At 40.6% G+C, this 24,999-nt stretch overlaps 1 protein-coding gene and 1 long non-coding RNA gene across 17 annotated transcripts in view; one reads left to right on the top strand and one right to left on the bottom strand.

The window, feature by feature from the left end:
* L3MBTL4 (L3MBTL histone methyl-lysine binding protein 4) overlaps positions 1–24,999 on the top strand; it is a 499,515-nt gene that overhangs the window by 8,525 nt on the left and 465,991 nt on the right. For 2 of the 11 annotated variants that reach the window (XM_038543799.1, XM_038543800.1), the window contains exons 2-5: positions 3,361–3,634; positions 4,039–4,114; positions 10,691–10,848; positions 14,487–14,661. The gene's annotated coding sequence lies outside the window, so the exon portion shown is untranslated. Of the gene's footprint in view, positions 1–2,909; positions 3,133–3,360; positions 3,635–4,038; positions 4,115–10,690; positions 10,849–14,486; positions 14,662–21,693; positions 21,801–22,043; positions 22,154–24,999 lie in introns of those variants that run through there. The other 9 variants (XM_038543809.1, XM_038543805.1, XM_038543798.1 and 6 more) reach the window with 9 other exon arrangements.
* Positions 598–19,869, bottom strand: LOC119872611. Of its 6 annotated transcripts, none has more exons than XR_005362624.1 (4): positions 19,782–19,869; positions 18,474–18,589; positions 16,438–16,516; positions 10,974–11,651 (listed from the first exon to the last, which is right to left on the bottom strand). It is a non-coding gene; the product is annotated as an uncharacterized LOC119872611 (long non-coding RNA). The 6 variants fall into 6 exon arrangements; XR_005362622.1 differs by having other exon boundaries at positions 10,974–11,573; XR_005362623.1 differs by having other exon boundaries at positions 10,974–11,573; positions 16,458–16,516.

Raw genomic sequence — 24,999 nt, 5'->3', positions numbered from 1 at the left:
GTGATATTGAGCATCTTTTCACGTGCATTTTGGCCATCTATATATCTCCTCTATAGAAAGGTCTGAGTCTTTTGCCCATTTATTAATTAGGTTTTTGTAGTTGTTGTTGAGTTGTAGTTGTTTATATATTGCGAATATAATCTTTTATTACATATATGACATGGAAACATTTTCTCCCATTATGTGGACCAGTTACACGTTTCAAAATGGACATTCTGTCAGTTTTCACTTCATAGGTGAATTAGTCTCCATGGCTGTTGTAGCACATTACCACAAACTTGGTGGCTTAAATAACATAAATTTATTTTCTCACAGTTCTGGAGACCAGAGTCTGAAATTGATCTTGTGTTCAAAATCAAGGTATTGGCAGAGCCATGCCTCCAGAGGCTTTAGGGGAGAATCCGTTTCTTGTCTTTTCCAGTATGGGTGTCTGCTGGCATCTTTTCTCTCTGCTTCCATGGTCACTTGACCTCCCCCTCTTCTGCCTGTCTCACATCTTCCTCTGCCTTCCTCTCAGGACACTCATGATGACATTTGGAGCTCACCTTGTCCATCTAGTATAATCTCCTTTTCTCAGGCTCCTTAATTGAATTACACAGACAAGACTTTTTTTTTTTCCAAATAAGGTAACATTCACAGGATCTAGGTGTCAGGGCCTGATTTGTTTGGGTGACCCTTATTGTTCTGAGTAGAGCAGGACTGTTCCTATGTTAACACCTACCACTCTGCTGAGGCTAGGATAAGCACATCATGAATGTGTGAGTTGTTATTAGTAGTATATATTCAGTAACAGCGGTGTCAATCTCTTGAAGACACTAATGACCTGAAATTACTAATGGAGTTCTTCCTTTAAATTTTTCTCAAGAGTAGCAATGATGCCAACTGGAGGATCCCAAGAGAGAGTAAGATGGGCAAACCACATAACTTGTCATCGCCTTCCATCCATTTCTGCAGAGATGGAGGCTGGTTCAGGCCAGTTCAAACCTTGAAAAAGCAGCTGGCTCTCAAAAGCACAGTCTGAGGGCCAACTGCAGGCCTGTGACCCGGGTGATTAGATGGGGGAGGGCTGTGTCTTGATATGCTTGTGAACATCTAGTCTCTTGTCTTCCCTCAGGACAGTGGTGCATCTCAATAACAAAGGAGTGGGGAAAGAAAGAAAAATTTGTATCAAGATTAATCACTGACATTTATTCCCCTCTCTAGATGGTGCTAATATCAAGTAAGCTTAGAAATATGATCATTTTGATGATTTTGCTCAATGTCCCAGACAAGTGACCAGTAATTATATCTACATGGACGAACCATGTAAAAATATTGATTCATGTATATAATACAGAATATAGAATGTACATAGTAAAATGATGTGCTCATAATAAATTTACATACATACAGGCAATACATACATTCTCTTTGAGATATATAATTTATGGAATTTATTTAAAAATTCAGAAAATAAGCACTGAGTGCCTACTACGTGTCAGGCCCTTTCAGGGTCGGTGAGAGTGGGCGAACAAAATTGACCAAAGCTTTTCTTCTATAGAACCTGCATTCTAGTGGGAGAAAGAAAGACAGAGGGAACAAATAAGTAAACAAACATGTCATATGTCACATGATGCAGTGGTGGCAGGGGGGTGTTTTCTACAGGAGGGTGATTTGTGCAAGACTAGGTCTGAAAGACTGTGGAATGACTTCCAGGAAGGTAAAGCTACTTAGCATGTCACAGTTCTTTCCTATTAGTACACAGATAATGGTGTAACTAAAATCAATAGTGTCTTAGAGCTGCTGAAATACACACAAAGACCTTTATACTGATAATCGTTTATATTTTCAAGGCAAATTACATTAGTGATAGTGCTGCTCACTTACAGTGAATTAAGCCAGAAGCCAATACCATTCCCTATTGTCCTCTGTGGTATTATTTTTGAGGAATCTTTGCAGAAAATATAGAGTAACAGAAATCATGGAAACCCAATAAACTTTTTTTCTGATAGCTTAATCATCACAGACTAAATCATCATTATGTGTCCTCTTGAAGATCAGTATGTTGAAGTCCTAGCCTTCAGTATCTTAGAATGTGACCTTCGTTGGCAAAAGAGTCATTGCAGATGTAGTTAAGTAAGGATGAGATCATTAGATGGGTCCTAATCCGTAGGACTGGCACTTTTATTAAAAAAAAAGGGAGAAATTTGGACACAGAGACAGATACACACAGAAGAAAGACAATGTAAAGAGACACAGCGAAGAGGTGGCCATGTCAGAGCTGAGGAGTGAGGTCTGGACCAGATCCTTCCCATGAAGCACTCAGAAGGAACTGGCTCTGCGGACTGAGGCCTTGATCTCTGATTTCTGGCCTCCAAAACCATGGGATGAAGTGTTTCTATGTTTAAGCTACCTGGTTTGTGATACTTTGTTGCAACAGCTTTAGCAAACCAATACAATCATAGTTTTAAAACTCTACAAGTTCATAATTACAGAGAAATGAGTATCTAGTGACTAAAAACTCCCCCCTCCAAAAAAAATATCCAAAATGTTCCTTATGTCATGGATGCTGTCATCATTAGATAAAAAGCTGTTCTTAAGAGAAACAGCCACCCAGATTCTAAAATTACGTCCTCAACGCTGTGTAGAGAGCAGACATGACCTTTGTACATTGTGTGCAATAGTTACATTCCATTTTTGCAGGTGCCTACAAATGTATAACTTCCATTATTTGTCTAATAATGGGACTTAATCTACAGTTTCAGGCATTATTCTGCCTAATAACAGAAACTGTGGTCATGTGTCTGGTGTTTCAAATTGAAACTTCAGTTAATTCATGATCTTGCCTTCTTCCTGAGGGGCATTCCTTTGTGAGGTCACCCAAGGAGTCATGGCCCTGGGTGGGTGTTTTTGGGGTGTGGGTAGGGGGACGATGAGGAGCAGATCATCACAAGGCTTCTGCTGTGCTCACCTGTTCTTTAACCTCCTGGCATCTGCTAAGCCACGACCATTCTTCCTGGGGCTCAGTGGACCTTTTTGCCCCATTGGTACATGAGACTATTGACACCTTATCAATGTGTGGTCCCACTCTGGAAGCCAGTGTTTCTCCCTGCTGACCTCCAGCATCCTTCAAGTGTTTCAGCCTTCCCTCAGGTCATTCATGTCCCTTCTTGGGGGTGGCAGGAAGCTTTAGGATCTCTCCCATGCCATTTAGAGGTTGAGCACAGCTGCCAAGATTGTGCTAGGCCTGTCTGAGCTTAGACCTGTCATCACTGCTCTACGGCTCCTGCACGATAGAGGAGAATCTCACATCTGGTTTGCTTTATGGGCTTTTCTAATCATTACCAGTCACCTCTATCTTGTGATCTCTAAATTTTATAGGGGCCTTCTCATTGGAACCATCCACTCCACACACCTTCTGGAGCTCAGCAGGCCTCCGTGGAGGGCAGTGAGGCACAGGGCTCCCTCTTCAGAATATCACCAGGACCAGCCCTGGGAGCTCTTCCCTCTGCTTGCACAGAAACTTGCTCTTCAAGTGAGTTGTCAGCTTACACCTGGACCAAGCATTTTGCTTGTCTTCCACCTCCTGAAAATGAAGAATTATGAGATCTCCAGTCTCTGGAGCGGAAAAGACCTACATCTGGCAGTCTTAAAGGTGAATTCCTGGGAACACAAGAACAGAAATGCAGTGATGCCCCAAAGGGAGTTAGTATGTCAAATATTACTCTGCCACATGTTTTCCATTTTGATATGGTGTATTTCCAGTGGGTTTCTTTTTCTAGCAGAAGGGGGTTTGCTTCTCTTGCAATATTTTTGTTGTTGATGAGAGCTGTTGTTTTCCCTAGTGTCTACATCATACTCTATTAGTTAGTTGGGTGCTTGAGAAAGCACGTTATTTTGCATATTAGGAAAATTAGTCATTATGATGATGTTCCTGCTTTTATATTATTGAAGGATACATTCAGGAAATAAAGCATACAGTTAATGATTGGTTATTAAATGTGCATATTAAGTTGAATATTTCCACAAACAAAATGTACTATTTCAACTCTCTTATAGTGTGTGATTTAAAATGTGGTAGAAGACTGCCTGGCTGACTTAGGCAGTGGAGCAGGCAACTCTTTACTTCCAGGTGGTGAGTTCAAGCCCCATGTTGAGTGTAGAGATTACTTAGATTAATAAATTTTAAATTACAGTAAAGCAAACAGTAAGAAGGACTGTTAAGTAATCTTTACTTTTTTCCTGTACTGATATTTAATTCACTCTTCAAAAATGCGTATAATTTGGGGATCCCTGGGTGGCGCAGTGGTTTTGCGCCTGCCTTTGGCCCGGGCGTGATCCTGGAGACCCGGGATCGAGTCCCGCGTCGGGCTCCCTGCATGGAGCCTGCTTCTCCCTCTGCCTGTGTCTCTTTCTCTTTCTCTCTCTCTCTCTCTCTCTCTCTCTCTCTCTCTCTCTGTGTCTCTCATGAATAAATAAATAAAATATGAAAACATAACAAAAAAACACTGAGTCAGGTGCCCTGCTCAGCGGGGTGTCTGCTTCTCCCTCTCCCTCTGCCTCTCCCCTCACTCATGCTCTTTCTCTTTCTCTCCCCCTCTTTCTATCTCTCTCTCAAAAAATAAATAAAATCTTTATAAAATGCATATAACTTATTAGTGTTTCTTTTAAAAATTTAGTTTTATTCATACTTAATCAACTTTAGAATTGAGTCTTTTGAAATTTTTTATTTATAATTTTTTAGTTTTATAGGATAAATTGAGGGCCAGAGAATTCATATGATTTGCCCAAGGTCACTCAGAAATCAAGATCTTCTGCCTCCCCAGGCTAAGCCTCTTTTTACTATCCTATGTACTTCTTACACCAGATTTAGAATGTTATTTATGAGGAAATGGTATTTAAGGTATGCCTGAATAATCCTGCAAAAATAGTAATGTAGTGGGGGGCTTAAAATAGGGACAGAGAATCCAATTTATTAATATGCTTTGCCAGCCACATATTGTTCCACTAACATAAAATTCCTCGGAAATGTAGCTCATAGCCATTCTGAAACATATTCCAGGTCTCTATAAGTTATAAAAGATATGATCAGCATTTAATGGTATTTTTTAAAACACAGAATATAGTAAAACAAAATTGAGTCATTTTTCCCATACATAAAAGTAAACTAGATTGAGCTATTTGATGTTTTCATCCACTTCCAAAAATAATCTGCGATGCAGCTCTGGAGAAAGAGGAGTGGACCATGTATTACAGTATCATTATTTCTGGAAGACTTGTTAGCACATCAGATAATGTGATCCAGGGAACATAAATCGACTTGCAGAAAGAGGGGGGTGGGAACTCTACTTAAATGTATGAAAAGTGGGGATGTTGTAAGAACCAGGGATGAGGATGGACAGTGTCCAAAAGGTTGTTAGTTTTGAGTAACAGTAACATATGTGATAGGAGAGAAAGGATTTCAAATGCTGTTAAGGATGTGTCCTGCCAGGGAAACAAGTTTGAATGCAAGATGCATCTTTTCTAAGCTGGCAAAACACTTTTCCCTCTGCCCAGCAGGTGAAGGAAAATCTTTGTGAAAGATTTTCACAAAGGGAAATTGTATAGGGAATTCTTAACATAGGAGTCTTTTCTGAATCATAAAGAGTTTACTGTATTATCTTAGCACAGTGTTTGTACACAGTTTCATAAATTGTAACCATCATTGTCATGATAGGAATATAGATTTATAAACTCCAAAAAATCAGTAAAAAAAAATCTTTAGAATAAACATGTTAAACAAGGTCACAGGGATATAAATACACAAAAAATCGATTGCATTTCTCTATACAAGTAGCACAAAGCTGAAAAATAAAAAAAGATTCCATTTATAGCAAAGGCAAAAAATTTGATTCTTGGAAATTTTTGCAACTTGAGAATAATACTTTATCAAAACATTTAAATCCTGTGAGGGAAGAAAAAAACATGAGAACAAAAGAGACAAATACAATACTCCTGACTAAAAAGACAACTGAGAGAACTAGTAGGGTTAATAAGCACATAGGGGATTTACAAGGTGTCTAGCACTGTTCTCACTACTTGATACAAGTAGCTCATTACATACATTAACTCAATAACACTGCAAAGTAGACTTTTTTTTGAGATAGAGAGAGAGAGAGAGAGAGAGAGAGAGAGAGCGCAATGCACATACAAGCAATGGGAAGGGCAGAGGAAGAGGGAGAAGCAGAAACCCCGATGAGCAGAGATCCCAACAAGGGTCTCAATCCCAGGTCCGGGATCATGATCTGAGCCGAAGGCAGATGCTGAACACACAGAGCCACCTACCCTGGTAGACATTTTTATAATACATATACCAAAAAGGAAACTGAAGTACAGAGAAGTTACTTGAAGTACAGAGAACTGAAGTTCTCTGAAGTACAGAGAACTTACCCAAGGTCACACCCAAACAAGAACATTCTCCTTATTAAAATGGATGCTGAATATTTGGGGAATATAAATAATAGTGAAAGGGAATATAAGGGAAGGGAGAAGAAATGTGTGGGAAATATCAGAAAGGGAGACAGAACGTAAAGACTGCTAACTCTGGGAAACGAACTAGGGGTGGTGGAAGGGGAGGAGGGCGGGGGGTGGGAGTGAATGGGTGACGGGCACTGGGGGTTATTCTGTATGTTGGTAAATTGAACACCAATAAAAAATAAATTAAAAAAGAAAGAAAGAAAAGCCACAGATTGTGGGAAAAAAAAATCTTCACAAAAAATAAATAAATAAATAAATAAATAAATAAATAAATAAATAAATAAATAAAATGGATGCTCACATACATACTCAAAAATACAAAGATATCTCCAGTGAAACAGACAAATATTCAGTTATTTGTTCGTTCTGGTTCTGAGATTGATTATTAGAAAATAGAACTCAACATCAGAGATGAATAGACTTGTTCCAGAAGTTCAATTATAAAGTAAAATGTAACAAAATAAGTACATTGATGCCTTTACATCACAATTAAAACAAGAATTTTATCCTTAACCATCATGGTACATTAACTTCACTCTTTGAAATACTCCCTTAGCTTCAAATGCTTAGCAACAAAATGAATAAAAAAGAAAAATATAAAACTGAAAGAAAATTCAGGTTCTTAAACAAGTAAAACAAAATTTTAGGAGCAACTCAGAGCAGTGAATAAGGATGGAGATAACCACTATATTTGTTCCAGATCTGGAATGAGGTGGTTGCCAAGGAGTCCAGTTTCTCAGAGGGGGAGAGGGACCAAGAGCTTTCATAGACGAGATGCCTATGGGGCTAACAGACTTGAGAGGGGCTCCCATACTCTGAAAGGAGCTAAAGAAAAGGGTTGGAGCCCACCACCTTAATCTGTGAATTTAGACGAGCTGTAGTTCTAAGCAGGTTCAAGGACGGACACAGCCTGGCAGCCAGGAACCGAACCATACCAATCACCGGCTTCAGGAATGGATATGAGCTATCCCCAATATTCCTAAGTTGTGTAACAACTCCGTTTTGGAGGTGGCCATTTTTCTCAAACTGATGCATAAAAAAATACTATTTTTTCCTGGAAATTATAGACTAATTCAAAGACTATCTTTTATATATGGAATAAATAAACATATATTTGCAAGAGCAAAGGGCTGAGAATTGACATTAAATTTTGAAGAACAAAGAAGTGGGGGATATTTCTATCAAACATCAGACTTTAATAAAACTAAAGTTTGGAGAGAGAGTACTACACCAATGAATGAGAAGAAAGAGTCTCAAAGCAATTATATATATGGAAGTCAGATAAATGACAGAAAGAACAAATTAGTGAGGAAAGGAAGTATTCAATGAGTAATTCAAGGACAACTGATTAGGTGTTATATACACCATGAACAAAAATCAATCCTCAAGTGGATTCAAAGTCTAAGTCTGAAAACTAAAAAATGGGACAGTATTTTTATGACTTCAAGGTTTTTAGGGAATACCAAAACCACAAAACATATTTAAGAAAAGATGAAAAAAAGTATTCTAAAATTAAAAACTTTCAAGCATCAAAACACACTATACACTGAAAGTGTAAGCCATAGATTAGTGTAGAATATGTGAAATGCACATAAAGCACAAAGATTCGTACTCAAAACATAAAGATCTTCAAGATAAGAAAAATGACAAAACAATTCAACAGAAAAATAATCAAAGTATGTGAACAGGCAAATGACAGAGGAAGGAAACAGAAAGATGTTCAACTTCACCTGTAATCAGGGAAATGTAAAATTTATAGATAGGTGAAAAAATGTAACTATTTTGCAGAGCAACTGGGTAGTAAGAATCCAACCACGTCACTTCTGAGTGTGTGTGTGAGTGTATGTGTATACTTCACCTCTGCGTATATACATAGAATGTATTTGTGTATAAATGTACATATATATTTAGTGAGCAGAAAAAGAGATACAAAAGAATCTTCATTGAGTTATAGATCAGCTTGTAATCTCAAAAAGTTAGAAACTGATATTATCTTCAATCAGAAAAAGATAATTTGGAATAATACATAACCACTAAAATAAATACACTAGGTATATATGTTTCAAAGTGAATGAAGTTTAAACAACATTTTTAACATTAAAAAAGGCAAAATTAAAGTATGACATACACAGAAAATACCACTTAAATAAAATTGTAAAACATGCAAAACATATATATGTTTTATGTCTAGAAATATATGTAGGAACATTATAAAAAGGTACACGATTTTAATAAATACTACCTTTGCAGTGATGGTTAGTTCTAGCGAAGGTAGGAAGGGTTCCGAGTTGAGGAGGGTTACACAGGGCCTTTAGCTGCATCAATTGTATTTCATTTCTCTGCCTTGTGGTGTTTTCAGGGAATATTTTATCTATTTCTTCTATGTGTTTCTGTGTGCTTGATATATGTGAAGCTTTTTTTTCGGAAAAAGCTTGCTTTCTAAGAGATGGAAATAACTGAGACAAATTTATAATGACTAATGCTGAAATCTCATTTAATATTTGGTTAAAGGAAATGAGCATTCAGTAATAGACAACTACAAATGAATCATCACACTGATTAATCCATATCCCTATCATTTGTTAGTAAATATAAGTTTTGGCAACATTAAGAAAACTTTGTATACATATTATCAAATAAATAAAAACTGTGAAATGCCAATTTTTGGATCTGTTGAATCTGAGAATGACATAGATTTTAAACATTACTGGTCACATTTTCAATGGCTTTAGATTTTTCTGGAAAAAAAAAACTATGAAGCTATTGGATGTGATTTGACATAATAATCTTACTCTTTGGAACATTCTCTAGGAAAATAAACAGATTAAAATCTATTTCATTAGGAATATTTCTAGTAATGCTATTTATGATTGCAAAAACAAAAATATAACAGGAAAAACCCAAATGTCTAAGAATAGGAGATGGCTAAGCAAAATAGGTCATATTATAACAGAAGATCACTACAGAGCTATAAAAATGTCAACTGTATGGCTCATGCTGATGCATGAAAACATGAAATAAAATTAATTTTATAAAGCAGAGCTATAAACATGTCAACTGTGAAAACCATGCTGACACATGGAAATATGAATTAAAGTTAATTTGAAAGAGCAGAATACACCATTTCCTGATTTCATGATTCCCACTATGAAGAAAAAGCAACAATAACTGGCAAAAATAAGAAGACAGTTTTAGGGCAGCCCTGGTGGCGCAGCGGTTTAGCACCGCCTGCAGCCCGGGGTGTGATCCTAGGGACCTGGGATCGAGTCCCACATTGGGTTCCCTGCATGGGGCCTGCTTCTCCCTCTGCCTGTGTCTCTGCCTCTCTCTCTCTCTGTCTCTATGAATAAATAAATAAAATCTTAAAAAAAAAAAAGGAAGAGAGTTTTAAAGGGAATAAGTACATTAAGTTGTGTTTATTGGATTATTATTCTTTCCTTTAAAGTTGCCTAGGTGACTTGTATTCATTAATGAAACAAGACCTCAGGTAGTCTATCATAAGCATTAATGATTTTATATATAAACATATGATTTCACTCATACCTGTGATGCTGTGTTATAATTAGAAAGTACTCTTCCTTCTCTCTTTTGATAGTGTTCATCCTCTAGGCAGGGAACCACATGATATACTAGGGAAGAACATTCTTCTCAATAGATATGCTTCAGTTTGAATCATGCTAAATTTTTACCTTGGTAATGGTTGTTGATTAGTTTCTTATTTTGTAAAGGACATAGCTGTTGCACAAGATGTTAAATCTATTCATGTAATATTGACTAGTTTATAAAAATCATGTCACCATGAGCTACAACCCTTTATTTCATGCACAATTCTATACTTCATTCTGTGCCATACCTAAGGTTAATCTTCTACCTGGATCTGTATGGGTCAAAGGAACAAATAACCTCCAAACACTGTAGCTTAGTCCCCCTGTCAAAAATCTTTTTATTACGAATGAATGCATGAATGACCTTATGGAGGAGGGAAAATTCTAACAGAAAGATAAATTCGAAAAATAAAATTGGCTCTCTGGGTTAGAGAAGATATGAATTTTTTTCTAGAAGAATAAAACTATTTTTTAAGTCTTTTATCTTAAAAATCCAGGCACTTTAACCTCTACTCCATCATATATTCATGTTATTTTAATGTTTTAATTCATCAGCTAAATAATAGGATTCTACCTCTTGCCAAACTTAGAGAAAGATCGATGTTCCAGGAAGATGCCCATGGGTTTGTGTATCTTCAGCACATCGTTGCCCACTCTTGGGGAGGAAGCAAAGCCCCATTGGTGAAGTGGGACTCAAGAGTACACCCTGAGCAGGAGAATTTGAGTAATAGCATTAAAGTTATCAAAGGTGGGAAAAGAGCTCATATTTGCTTTGCTTATAGATTGTTTTTGCATTTAAACTTTATTTATGTATTTATGTATGTATTTATTTTTAAACTTTTTGTTAATTGAAATGTAGTTGACACACACATTTAAACATTTTTTATTTCAAAAAGAAAATGAGATCAGTAAATCTTTTCCAAGGTAAATGATGTCCATACCTATTATTAGAAAAGGGTTTGTATACAGTTTAATAAATCATTTTCTAAGCATTAGACTTATAGTTGGAGAAAAATAATAGATGGTATTAACTTTTGCTTCATCAAATCTTTCTTTGTTGATCTACAAATAAACGCAACTGAATATTTTGCTATCAGGTATCTGGTTATTTAAGACAGGATGTTCTCAAGGTCGAGTTGATTAGTGAGGGTAGGCAGAAAAAGATAAATCTGAAGATAATATTGAAAACACATACGAAATATTGCATAGGTCTCTTGGGATGAAATTGTAGATGCAGCACCTCTCATATCATCCTTGTCATCCTCAGGTATGTAATGAGCAGTTGGTAATCATCTCTTCTGGCAATTGCTTGAATGTGCCCACCTTGAAAGCCACTCTATTCATGTAAAACAGGCATGAAATCCTGGAATCTCCAACACAGATAGGCTTAATAAAGTTCATCCAGGTCAAGCCCGTATTGATGAATGAATTTCCTCCACAGTACATTCCTGATGAGCATTCACTAGGCTTGCCCTGGAATGGGATACAGTGGCTTCAGTTCCAGAAACTACTTTTTGAGCGTATAACATGTGCAAAGAACTGTGCAAAGTCCTGAAAGGGTTATGAAGTCAAATTAGAAATGGAGACTTGAAAAAAAAAAAAAAGGAAACTAGAAGAAGTTACTGGGTTCCTCTTTGAGATACTTTCTCATCCTGACCCAAACAAGGCCACTAAAACAAATTAAAATGACAAGGCATTGGGTGCCTGGGTGGCTCAGTGGTTGCGTGTCTGCTTTTGGCTCAGGTCATGTTCCCGGGGTCAGGGATCAAGTCCCACATTGGGCTCCCTGCAGTCCCTCCCTCTGCCAATGTCTCTGCCTCTCTCTCTGTCTCTCATGAATAAATAAATAAAATCTTAAAAAAAAAAAGACAAGGCAGTAATTGCCATCGTCTAGAAATATACAAACACAGAAACACAGTGGACTGCAGAGGCTAGCCCATCAGAGATGAATGCAGGTCCATTCCTGCCACAAAAGCATTTCATGCATGATGGAGGACTGGAGCCAGACTCAGTAGCTAAAATTTGGGGTGGCATGCTCTCGCTTGGCCCCAAAGGAGCCAGAAAGTAGATACTTCTGCAGCCTTCTTGCAGTGCAGCCAGAAAGGGGAAGGTTTAGGACCTAGGCCAAGTTTCTTACTGTCTAGACCTTTGATATCACTGTAGAATGGAAGTCCAGCACTGCCGGACAAGACCCGAATTTGGACAAGAAGGTGAGGACCAGGTGGAGGCAAAAAACAGAGGGCAGTGGAGAGAGGAAGAGGAGAGAACAGATCAGAAGACATTTCAAAGACTCCGAGGATAATTGACACTGAGGAAAACAGTCAACAAACTAACATTGGAAGATGAATTTACCAGCAATAAAGTACAGATGGGAAAACAACATCAAAATAATTTTTAAAAATGATTTATTTATTTAGTCATGATAGACATAGAGAGAGAGAGAGAGAGAGAGAAAGAGAGAGGAAGAAGCAGGCTCCATGCCGGGAACCTGACTCGGGACTTGATCCTGGGTCTCCAGGATCGCGCCCTGGGCCAAAGGCAGGCGCTAAACCGCTGAGCCACCCAGGGATCCCCACATCAAAATAATTTTAAAGTAAGTATGGCTAAGATCCCCTCCAGAAATAAAGGAATAAAATATATGAAAGAAGTCATTATGAAAAGGAAAAACAGTGACCATCCATGATGTTCTTTGGCAGATGAATGGGTAAAGAAGATGTAATATATATATATATATATATATATATATATATATATATATACACACAATGGAATACTACTCAGCCATCAGAAGAGCTGAATACCCATAATTTGCTTCGATGTTGATGGAACTGGAGGGTATTATGCTGAGTAAAATTAGTAAATTGGAGAAGGACAATCATCATATGATTTCACTCATACGTGGAATATAAGAAATAGTGAAAGGGATTATAAGGGAAAGGAGGGGAACTAAGTGGGAAAAATTAGAGAGGGAGACAAACCATGAGAGACTCCTAACTTTGGGAAACAAACAAAGGGTTGCGGAAGGGGAGGTGGGTGGGTGGATGGGATAACTGGGTGACAGGCACTAAGGAAGGCACTTGATGGGATGAGCACTGGGTGTTATACTATATGTTGGCAAATTGAATTTAAATTAAAAAATGTAAAAAAAAAAGGAAAAAAGAAATTGAATGGACATCTGATAATATCCAAACTTGTTCATGTAAACAAACACAAACAAACAAACAAAAAACACTTAGTAACAAGAGATAGTGGAACTTCTTTAAACTGAAAAAGGATCTCTACAAGAGCCTCCAGTAAGCACAGTAACTTTAGAAGCATCCCCATTAGAGTCAGGAGCAAAATAAGGCTGCCCTGTCCCCTACAGGTTCAATAAGTACTTGAGGCCCTAACTAATACAGTATGATTTAAAAATATTTAAGAAAAAAATCATCTTTTATAACTCAGAGTAAGGAAGGATTTCTTTAAAAGACACAAAACTCAAAAATCATAAGGATAATAGCTTATCGTAAAGGGATATGCACCAAATTCATCATAATAGTTGTTGCTTCTGCAAAAGCCGGCAGCAAGAGGTGAAGGAAGGGATGATAGAGGAATTCAACTTTATATACTATATCTCACTTCTTTAAACACATCAGGTATAAAGTGTGAACTGATATTCCTTCTGACTGGTGGATGCCTGGGTGTTAATTGCATTACCTCCTGCAATTTCTGAAAAAAACATTTATCAAAAAGAAAATTAAAAGTAAAATCCCACAGATAATTAAATGTAAACACTAATTTAAAAGAGATGGCTCCTCTTCTTCAGGAAACCATAGTTATTAGGGTTATGTATAAACTAATAAGTAATTATGATTAAAACTAAAGTGATATAAATGCAATAAGATGTGTAAACAAAATGCTATGGGTATGTAGGAGTAAGAAAAAAGTGAAGCAATACAATTGATAAATGCTTCATGGGCGAGATTTCATGAAGTGTTGAATCCTCAAAGGTACATTGTATTTTAATATTCAGAAAAGCCTTGATAGAAGAGTACTCCCGCATAAGGCTTTGTGGGCAAATTGACAAAACTTGCAGCCATTCTGAGAACAGAGGGTATCTTGTTGTCAGCAATGGAGTGGGAGATGGAGATGGGCGTGCTGTGTGGATTAAACATGGTGGACTTGAAGCAGTTAGGGTAACGTCTGGACTTGGAACTGTAGGCCAAGGATAGCCATGAAGGCTTTTTGAAGTTTCTGAGAGGGACAGCATTTGGGGCATCTGCCCAACCTGTACAACGCTTATGTCAGGTATGTGCATCTATAACATTTTGAATATGTAATCTGCCCACTTAGAGGTAAAAAGTAGACATATGAGTCAAGCTGGGGCAATTTGTCTTTCTCTCTCAGGAATGAGGAACTAGAATCCAGCAACATGGATCAGTCTGTGAGGTGCTGAACTGGAAGTGATGTGAAGTTGGACTTGGGGTGGCTGGGTTTGGCCATGGGTACCTGCTGAGACAGAGAAAAGGCACTTCACACTCAAAGAGCAGAAAAGACTTGAGAGACGAGAAGACCTAGAGTGGTAAGTCCCAGTGCCTGGAGAGATCAGGCTGTGCTTCCAAACTTTGATTCTGGAAATACCTCTGATTCTACCTGGTAAAGTTGCCTTTTTCCTTTTCCTTTTCCTTTCCTTTCCTTTCCTTTCCTTTCCTTTCCTTTCCTTTCCTTTCCTTTCCTTTCCTTTCCTTTCCTTTCCTTTCTTTTCTTTTCTTTTTTTTCTAGATTTTATGTATTCATGAGAGACACATGCACACACAGAGAGAGAGAGAGAGAGAGAAAGAGAGAGAGAGAGAGGCAGAGACACAGGCAGAGGGAGAAGCAGGCTCCATGCAGGGTGCCTGACGCGGGACTCGATCCCCGGTCTCCAGGATCACGCCCTGGGCTGAAGGCGGCGCCAAACCGCTGATCCACCCGGGCTGCCCTAGTTGCCTTTTTTCTAAGTGACTTCCAAGAGGTTTTGTCCCTGACCAAGGCCAAAGGAGGTGAGTAGACTCAGTGTCCTCAGAAGTACAGAGGAGTCCAGCAGGTAAATAACCAGATGATGAAATGAATTGGAACAATTATAGGGCCATTTATGACCTATAAGAGAACTGTTTCACTAGATTTCTGGAGCAGACATCAGGCTTTAAGGAGTAAAGTATAAGCTATACATAGATTTTTATAGGACTTTGGTAACTAAGGGGAGAGGGAGATAGCACTGCCTATGAGGGAAACAAAGTCAAAGGAAGGCTTCTTTTGCTATCCCTCAAGAGGAAACACTTGAGCCTCTGTGTAAACTGAGGGGGGAGAATTAATAAGGAGGGCAGAATGGCTGAATAAGGAAGAACTTTGTTGGAGAGTGATGATTCTATACACTGACCCACATTTGTGCAAAACATAAATAGCTGCATTTGTGACTATGACTTTGTCCCTGAAATCAGCAATGTTGAACTTAACACAACACTCAAGCTTTTAGGGGAGCAGAACACTTAGGTAGTTGCTGAATTTGCCCCACAAGAAAAAAATTACATTAGTACTATAGTAAATAAATCCTTTGTATCACATAGCTATTGTTGCATAAAGAAGCAGCCCAACATTTGGAGATTTATTTATCATTTCTCATGAATGTGTAGGTTGGCTGGATGGTTCTGCTGATCTTGGTTCAGCTGGTCTTGTTGGGATCACTCATTTATGCTGTTGTGGTCAGCTGGTGGGTTGGCTGAGCTTTATGTGCCCTTTCACACATCTATGGCCTCAAATGGAACAATGGGGCTCTGTGTCATTCCCCAGCAGAAGCACTTAATTCTCAGGGTGATCACAGACACAGCAAGACAGAAATAAGAGCACCCAGAGCTCTTGAGGTCTGAGCTTGGAACTGGGACACTGTCACTTCATCATCTCCTATTGGCCAAAGTAAGTCACAAGGCTTTCCTGATTGAAGCAATGGGAAATTGCTTCCACCTCACAATGGAAACAAATACAAAGTTACTTTGTAAGGGGTATGGATAAAGGCAGGCCACTACAGATCTTCCTGGACTTGTGATGGAGTTACATTCTGATAAACCCATTGTAAGTTGAAAATATTATAAGTAGAAAGTGCACTGAATATACCTAACCTACCAAACATCATAGCTCAGCCTAGACTACCTTACTCGTGTTTAGAACATTTACATGAGTCTACAGTTGAGTAGAATCATCAAACACAATGCCTACTTTATAATCAAATATCGACTATCTCATATTTATTGAATACTGTACTAAAAATGAAAAACAATGGTTGTATGGATACAGAGTGGTTGTCAGCATATTGGTTGTTTACCATTATGATGGCATGGCCACCTGGGGGCTGCAGCTGCTGCCCAGAATCACAAGAGAGGATCTTTCAGTAAATCACCAGCCTGGGGAAAGATCAAAATTCCAAATTTTAAGTATGGTTTCTACCAGATGAGTATCGCATTTGCACCATTGTAAAGTTGAAAAATCCTGCGTCAAACCAAAGTCATGGGCTATCTGTGATTGAAGGCATTAATTTAATTAATCCACCACACTCACAAAAAGATGTTTTTTTCTTGTTTAGATGGAGTAGGGAAGTATCTGAAGGTCAATGAGGGTTTTTTTTCAAGGCTGTCATAAATAGCTGAGAGGTTTAGCATTAAAATAAAACACTTAAAATTACTTAGGAACAACTTTCTTATTCTTTTTTTTTAATTTTTTTTTAATTTTTATTTATTTATGATAGTCACAGAGAGAGAGAGAGAGAGGCAGAGACACAGGCAGAGGGAGAAGCAGGCTCCATGCACCGGGAGCCTGATGTGGGATTCGATCCCGGGTCTCCAGGATCGCGCCCTGGGCCAAAGGCAGGCGCCAAACCGCTGCGCCACCCAGGGATCCCCAACTTTCTTATTCTTATATTTTATGTTGTTGTCTCAACTAGATGAAGTTGGTGAACTTTGTTCCATTCAGGGATATAGATAGATAATCCTATTTTCTGGGTAATATTAATAGCTCAGTAATATACAGTAATCAACTGTCTTCAATCCAGAAACAAATAAATGATATTTAGGTTCAAGGTATTTACTTGGTAACTAAAAGCCTAAAGAAACATGCAACTTCTTTTCCTTTGAGGATGAATAAAGCCTTTTTACTTTTTCAAGCAAATGTCACTTTAGTAGTTTTAGGTTGATTCATGTTTGCAGGATTGGAAATGAATTTTGTAAGAATTTGTATTGGAGATATTATAATGAAAAAGAACACATGCATAATCAGTCCAGAAAAAGTAGGCTGTATATTTTTAATGGAATATTAGATATTAAGATAATGTATTAAACAAAAAGCCTGACTTTTAAATTTTGGTTAAATGTTTCATAAAATAGGGAAATTAAATCTAAAATGGAAATAATTCAAAAACATTTTTATTTAGACTGTTAGTATGGAAGGGATCATATAGGTACTTTTGAGATTGGGTCAAGAGAAAGTTAAGAAAAAGTCATCCTTTGAGAAGGCTGAAAAGAAAAGAATAAATGAACATATTATTCTGTAGCAGCAGCCCTCACAGAAGATGGTTTGTAAATATATTGCTGATGGGGTTTTTTAAAGCATCCAAATCCAGTCAAAGTGACCAGGGAATGTCCCAAGGATATCCCAAGAAATGCAAAAGGAAACTAGACCTCAGTGAGTAGCACTGTATCCAGGACATAGCCTTTGGGCATCTTGGCCGAAGACCTCCTTTTATGAGAATGGTTTTATCAGACAGTTGTCATGTGTTGACACTACGCACCAAGAGGAGATAGCTATACTTGTTCTGATTTCATGGCCACTAGGAAATATTTTAAAATAATTTGCCTACTTTTGTAGACTATAGTGATAGGAATGTGCTAACCCCAAAACATAAATCTCTTTGGCGTTTATACCTCACTTTAGTTGGTATTCTTGCTTTTAGCTGGTTGCCTTAGCCTGACTACTTCTGAGAGCATTAACGGACTCAGGTTTCCAGACCTACAAAACTAAGAACTAGACCTAGACCCTAAACTTGGTGATTTTGAAAGTAAGCGCTACATGCCATGAGACATAGCCTCTGTAGCTAGCTGGTTTCTTCCGTGATGGATCAATGTCAGAGGTAGGAATAACAACCGTCTTTCCTGACACCTGGCATACGTTCTATATATTATACCACCGGTTATTTCTTAGAGAATGCATGTCTAGCTACAGTTATTTGGGGCATATATCTTTTCAAGAAAGTACGAATTGCCTACTCTGAATTTTCCATTTTTCTTTTTCTAGAGCTCTCACCTTGGAGATGGTATGGTTGTGTCATCAATATCTTTGAAAATGAGATTAAAGGGATTGCTTGCTTACCTTCTGCAGTTTTCATGCCTTTCTCTGAATCCCATTAGTCCATTCAGTTTGGTTGTAGTGGAAATTGAAGTTTGCCTATTGATGTAAGGGTCCTTATCTCGTTCAGTTTCTACAGACTTTAAATACCAGAAATATTGTGTATAAGTTGGATTTTTAAAAGTTCAAGGGAGTATATCCAGAAATGGTGTTTTTATGCTATTTTATGATAGCTTGGTTCTCCTCCCCAAAAATACAAGTGTGAAAATAGATTTCTATATAAATTTTAAGTCATTAATTCAAAATTGTATAATGTGCGTATTATCTTATTTATGAAGCTTTTTGGTAGCATTTAAAGTTAGCTTTAATTTTTCAATATTATTTACACTTTTGTCTGAACTAGTATTTATACTCAAACAGAACTCTATGCAATTATTTATGTCTCAACTCCTTAAGAAAGTTTAAAATTGGACAATCGATTTAGGATAATATCACTGTCACAGAGAAAATATAGTGTGGCATGAGTAAAATTATTAACAATAGCATTAATATGAAAATAAACTTGAGGATAATAATTATTGATGACAAATGGTGACCAACAAAATGATTTTAGCTGCAATAGACAATTTGTGGTGTAAGCATAGAATGCTGTTAAGATAACATCTCTTCAATTACACTGAAGTGTATAAAGGCATTTACTCTGTTTAACTCCCAAATGGTCCTAAGTATATGCTAGGAAACAATCATGAATTTTAAAAACACTTCTGTGTCAATGGGCAATCCTGCTATTGACCAAATAATACAGCAATGTAATTTAAGTCTACTTAAAAAGTAACCTATATACATATAAAAATAACATATATACAACATAGAAAAATAAAATAAATGCCCCCATTAGAAAAAAGTGGATAAATTTACCAAATTTTAAAATGGAGTGTTCCTTAAATAAAGTCAATCATTATCTCAGCAAATGAGGAGGTTTCATTTCCACCCATGAGTTAGACATTATAGAACTGCCATGACTCTGTTATGTTTTGATGACATGTTTAAAGAGGCTCTTTTCTGTGTTTAACAGGCCACTAGTGACTCCTTTCTTTCTTTCTTTTTTTATTTAGTTTTTTTAAATTTTATTTATGATAGTCACACAGAGAGAGAGAGGGGAGAGGGGCAGAGACACAGGCAGAGAGAGAAGCAGGCTCCATGCACCGGGAGCCCGATGTGGGATTCGATCCCAGGTCTCCATGATTGTACCCTGGGCCAAAGGCAGGCGCTAAACCGCTGCACCACCCAGGGATCCCTAGTGACTCCTTTCTAACAATAAGCCATCCTTACCTCTCTGGTCAACATTAACTTTGCCATTTAGTTTGCTAGATTCAACTGAATGATAAGTAAAAAGATGCCTAGTAATCATCAGTGTTCCAAAATCCATTGTTCACAATGGACCCTTGGTAACACTGCAATACTCAACAATGTGGCTATTTCATTTTAATCTGCAGCTGTTCAAATAAAAGAGATTTACTACAACAGCTTTTCAAAAATTCTGTAATAAGTGTACCAATGCTTACACTGCTTATATTTCCATATAATTTGAATAACAGTATCGTTTAAAACAGATGTCAGCTTCTTTGAATGTAATCATATGTTGTTGTCAGCAGTACGCACCCTTAGATTTACATTTAAGTAACCCAGGATGGGGTTTTCTGCCTGTGTCACCTGTTTCATTGGTGCATTTTTTTTTTACCTTATTTAAACCTTGCCCATGAAAACAGTGTTTCTCTTTTCATCCAAGCAAGCCAAATATATTCAATAAACACATTATAATAATGTTTCCCCAAAAACCTGAAGACAAGGTGATGTAAATTCACTCTATTTGGATTTCAATCCAGCTTTTTAAAATTTTGTATAATATTAACATTGATTTTTCTAAGGGGTGGGTAGAACCAGAAGTGCTTTTAACTCTTCCTGTTCTGGGAACATTTTGATGTTTATATCACTAATACTTAGCATTTTTAATGATAAACACTACCAGGCAGGCAAGACTAGGGTTATACTGCAGTAATCCAAGCACTGTCCTTTCCCCAAAATGTTATCTGTGCTCGCATAAGTAGCAGGGAGGGGGAATTCTCATCCAACCACTGGGTTCCACTCTAATTTCACGCAGTCAGGTGAGCAAGTATGTCAAGATAGTAGTATCCTGATGTGTGCCTGTTGTCACAAAAATATATCACAACTCCAGGAAGTCTTCAGCATAAACCTGTTAAATGGGATGAAAAAAGCACACCACTTCAATAGATCTGTTTTAAATGTTCTCTTTGCTGATGCCTTCTGCCTCCTTTTGTCTCTTTGCCCCAAATCTTTTTTTTAAAAAGATTTTACTTATTTATTCATGAGAGATACAGAGACAGAGGCAGAGATAGAAGCAGGCTCCCTGCAGAGAGCCCCATGCAGGACTCAATCCTAGGACCCAGGAATCAGGACCTGAGCCAAAGGCAGATGCTCAACTGCCAAGCCACCCAGGCAACCGGCCCCAAATCTTTTTCTTAATTGATTAGAGCATAGAACCCAGTTTGTGTGTGTGTGTGTGTGTGTGTGTGTGTGTGTGTATTTATACATTTCTAGGATCATGGTTCCTAATTCAAAAACTGCATTAGCAGAGGGTTTTACATTTCTTTCTTCAGTTAACATTAAATTATGTTTGTGACCAAAGGACCAGTCTTCACCTGAAAAACAAAAGTTTTAGCTGTGCCTTTATGATAGTCAACAACAAAAGATCATTCGGGAAATTATTGTGGTTAATCATGTTAAAGTACTGCATTTCTTGCTGTAATCAACACACTAATATTTATTTTGCACCTGACGGCTCTTATTTGCATACTAGGCACCTCCACGAAGGAAAGTTACATTAAAAGTCACAAAAAAAAAAAAAAATGGTCTTCGATTGCCAGCTTTTAAATATAAGCCAAAAATGGATGGATGGATGGATGGACGGACGGACGGACGGACGGATGGATGGATGCGTGCCTGCCAAAAGGAACCAATTCGTAAGTTTCTCTGCGCCCCGGCGGCGGCAAGGCTCCGGGAAAGCCTGGAGCCCCGCGGTGGGACTGTAAGTTCCGTGAGGGCAGGAACTCCTCGGCTCCGGCTTCCCACCCAATCCCCAGCAGCTAGAACACGGTCAGGGAACAGTTTGTTCTGGACACTCGCAAAGAATATTCTTTTATTTTGAAGTGGTGCCGGCGGCCGGGCGTGTAGCAAAGTGGAGAGCGGGCAAGGGGCCGCGGAGGGGAGGTCGCCAAACCGCAAGGAGCCGCGGGACGGCGAGGGCTCCGCGGGCGAGGGAGCCCCGGCAAGGTGAGCCGTCCGCGCGGGGAGCCCTCCCCAGGGAGCGAAGGAGAGCAAGCCGCAGCCACCTCCCTCCCACGTGGGAGCCCGGCGGCCGCCCCGCGCCCCCCGCCCCCCGCCCCCCCGGGGAGCCGAGCCCGGAGCCCGGAGCGAGGCAGGTGCGGCGGGAGCATGCGCGCGGGCCGGCAGGGGAGGCTCCCGCGCCCCCACCCCGCGCGCGCAGCCTCGCGCCCCTCCCGCCCCTCCCGCCGGGCTCCGGGGGCAGCGGCGCCGCAGCCTGGGCCGGCCGAGCTCGCCGCTCCGGTCGCGCCCCGCCGGCCTGTCGCCGAGTCGGCGTTGCGGGCGGCCCGGCTCCGCTCGGGGTAAGGAGGACGCCGCCGCCCGAGCCGTGTGGCCGGGGGCCGCGGGGGGCGCCCGCCGCCGCCGCCGCCGCCGCCGCCGCCGCCGCCAGGGCCGGCCCGGGGCCCCGCGCCCCACCGAGGGGCGTGCGCGTCGCCCGCGGGGAGGCCGGGCCGGGCCGGGCCGGGCCGGCGGGGGGCGGCGGCGGTTGGGAGTCGCCCCCGCCCGGCGCCCGCTCTCGCTCTTTCTCTTTCTCTTTCGCCGCCGGGCGCGCGCTGGGCTCCCCGCGCGAGGCGCTGCCCCACTTGTCGCCCACTTCGGACGGGCGAGGCGGGCCCCGCGCGGTGCCGCTCCGGGCTCCGGGCTCCGGGGCCGCTGGGCCGGGGCGGTCGGCGCGGTCGCCCGGGCGGGGAGGCGCCGCGGGCCGAGCGGCCGGGCCGGGACTCGGAGCTCCGAGGCGGCCTCCGGCCCCCGGGCGCCCGGCGGCGGGCGTTTGGCTTTTGTTTCCTCGCGGGGCGGGCGTCCCCGGCCTCCCCGCTCCCCGCTCCCCGCTCCCCGCTGACAAGTGTCGCGCGCGCTGGGACCCGACCCGGCCGACACCCCCGCGGGCGCCCCCTCCGGCCTCCCGCCGGGCGTCGCGGGTGCTGCCCTCCAAGTTCTGCGGGGCCCCGGCCCCCGCCCCGGCCCCCGCCCCGGCCCGGCCCGAGCGGAGGAAGTGCGCGCCGGGGACGCCTCGCGGGTCGCGGGTCGCGGGCGGCTTAACTAGCTCGGCCCCCGAGCCCGGAACTGCGCGGGGCCGCGGGGAGGCCGCCGCCCTGGGGGCACCTGCGGGCTGGGCGCAAGCCTGCGCTCCCAGGTGGGAGGATGGGGGGGGGGTGCCCCCTGCCTTTTATATCCCGCCGTCCTAGATTAAAGCCCACGGGATGTACTTTATTTTGTGTATGCCTTTACCCCCTTAGAGGGCTGTTCTGAAACTGTCCACGCCTGGAGGTGGAAACTACGTAAAAGGGACGTCTGGTCATTGGTACTGCTGAGGCCCCAGCGTGTGATAACCCCCGTGAAGTCCGTCAGTCTGGCCACTTTCCTCTGCCGGGGCGTTTGCACGCCCAGGACTCACACCTCGGGGCTCTTGGGTCTCCCGGAGCCCGCTGTTGGAGCTGCCCTGGAAGTTGCACGGGGCAGCCTCCAGTTTGAGTCCTTTGCCTAAATAAGTGTCTCCGGGTGCTCTCGTCCCCTTGAAACAGGTGGAGTCTGTTCTTGATAATAGACCACGCCAGCTTCAATTTCTGCCCATGGTACCCTAGAATCGGGAGAAAGTTTTTTTTTTTTTTTAAATTTTATTTATTTATTCATTCATGAGCAGAGAGAGAAAGAGGCAGAGGGAGAAGCAGGCTCCATGCAGGGACTCGATCCTGAGTCTCCGGGATCACGCCCTGGGCCAAAGGCAGGCGCTAAACCGCAGAGCCACCCAGGGATCCCATGGGAGAAAAAGGTTTTGAAGAAAGAGATTTCAGGAGCATCCAGGTGGATTGCATTCTGCTATACCCCACAGGGAGTGTAATTGTTAGGTAGGAAAGATGAGCTTAAAACTGCTATTGGTTTATGCAGTCAGGTTGGGAGGTGCATCGATGAGTTTGTATCTCAGGCCGCCCCTGACTTTGGAATTCTTCATTCAACACTTTGTGGGACAGTGTTGGTCTACCTCTATGATGACCTCTCCATCTGCTTTCTGAGAAAGGATATTGGTGGGAGGGTGATCTGGTGAAGATAGAATTAAGGAAAACTAAGGAACTGTCTTAACTTTTACCTTAAGGAGAAGTGTGTTTTTAAGTTCATTATAAGAATTCTAGGTGAGCTCCACCATCTGCCTACGTGTTTCATCGCAATGCTAGGTGATTTGTATCTTTTTAAAAAATTTTATTTATTTATTTTTTAGGTGATTTGTATCTTAAATTACACGTAATTCATCTTTACTTTCCTTAAATTTCAATTGTCATTTGCACAATAAACCATTTACCATATATGTTCATGCATTTGTATGACACACCACTAAAAGGATCTTTTTTTTTTTTTTAGTGCATTGAGAGAGAAAACATGCAAACTCAACGTTTGCGAAGGAAATGATATGACAGAAACTAATAAATAGGATTCGAGACTAATAAAACAGTCTAAAATAAAATACCGTTAGTCTGAAACAGAGTGGTCAGAGGGGTTCTGGCAAGGAAATGCTCTTTGGGGTCTGGAGTAATCAGAAAAGAACACAAAGAGAGTTGAGTCTCGGACTGAGTCTTGAGGAGTGGATCTTCCACAGATTGACAGGGTGATGGCAGTAATTGGGGGCCTAAGAGGGAGAAGGGAGTTTCATGCCTCAAAAGAAATAATTTGTTTAGGACTAAGAAAAGTTATTGTAGTGTCCACACTGGGAAATGTTGTAAATGTTTTTCCCACCCGCGCTTACCTTCCCAAACTAGAAACCTTTTATTTTTCACCATCCGGTGTAATTCTTCCTCTACGAAGGCATCCCTGATTTTTGCGCCAGACTTGCTTTCTTGGACTTTTACTTTTCCTGGTTCACCTATAAGTGCATATGTAAAAACAGCTATTTTTTTTTTCTTTCTGATGGCCCAGGCTTTAGATTTTGCCACTTCCTATTTTATTATTTTTTTTAAAAATTGAGATATAGGAATGCCTGAGTGGCTCAGTTGGTTGAGCATCTGCCTTTGGCTCAGGTTGTGATCTTTGGATCCTGAGATCAAGCCCCACGTCAGGTTCCCTCCTTAGCGGGGAGTCTGCTTCTCCCTTTTTGCCTTTCCCCACCACTCACACTCTCTTAAATAGGTAAAATCTTTTTAAAAAATTGAGATATAAT

Source organism: Canis lupus, chromosome 7 (assembly GCF_011100685.1).
Source record: "Canis lupus familiaris isolate Mischka breed German Shepherd chromosome 7, alternate assembly UU_Cfam_GSD_1.0, whole genome shotgun sequence".
In the NCBI taxonomy this organism is placed as follows: domain Eukaryota; kingdom Metazoa; phylum Chordata; class Mammalia; order Carnivora; family Canidae; genus Canis; species Canis lupus.
The sequence above is the reverse complement of the archived record's forward strand: the minus strand, read 5'-3'. Positions and strand labels throughout refer to the sequence as shown.